We start from the raw sequence: 320 nt of genomic DNA, 5'->3' as shown, positions 1-320 counted from the left end.
TTTGTCTTGTGCTGTGTCTGTCTTTTCTTAAAAATTTCCCCCTTTTGAACAGGGCAGGCTTAGAAGTTTTAATTTCTCTGTCATGGGAATGTAATTTGGGAGTGAAGGAGGAATGTTCCCTCTTCCATTCCTCTGCTGCTGCCTAAAACCCAACTAAGCCTAATCCAGAAAGCCAGTAGGCAAGAGAGTACCTTGTGCTGCCACCTTTGTGTGCTCTGCAGAAATTGTGCAAGTTCCCTCTGCCATATTGGCACTTACTTAGCTGTGGAGTCTGGGGTTGTTTGTTTTACATCAATGTTCAGGTGCTCGTTGGTCAGTTC

This window comes from Podarcis bocagei, assembly GCF_964188305.1.
Source record: "Podarcis bocagei genome assembly, chromosome: 15".
Lineage (NCBI taxonomy): Eukaryota > Metazoa > Chordata > Lepidosauria > Squamata > Lacertidae > Podarcis > Podarcis bocagei.
The sequence above is the reverse complement of the archived record's forward strand: the minus strand, read 5'-3'. Positions refer to the sequence as shown.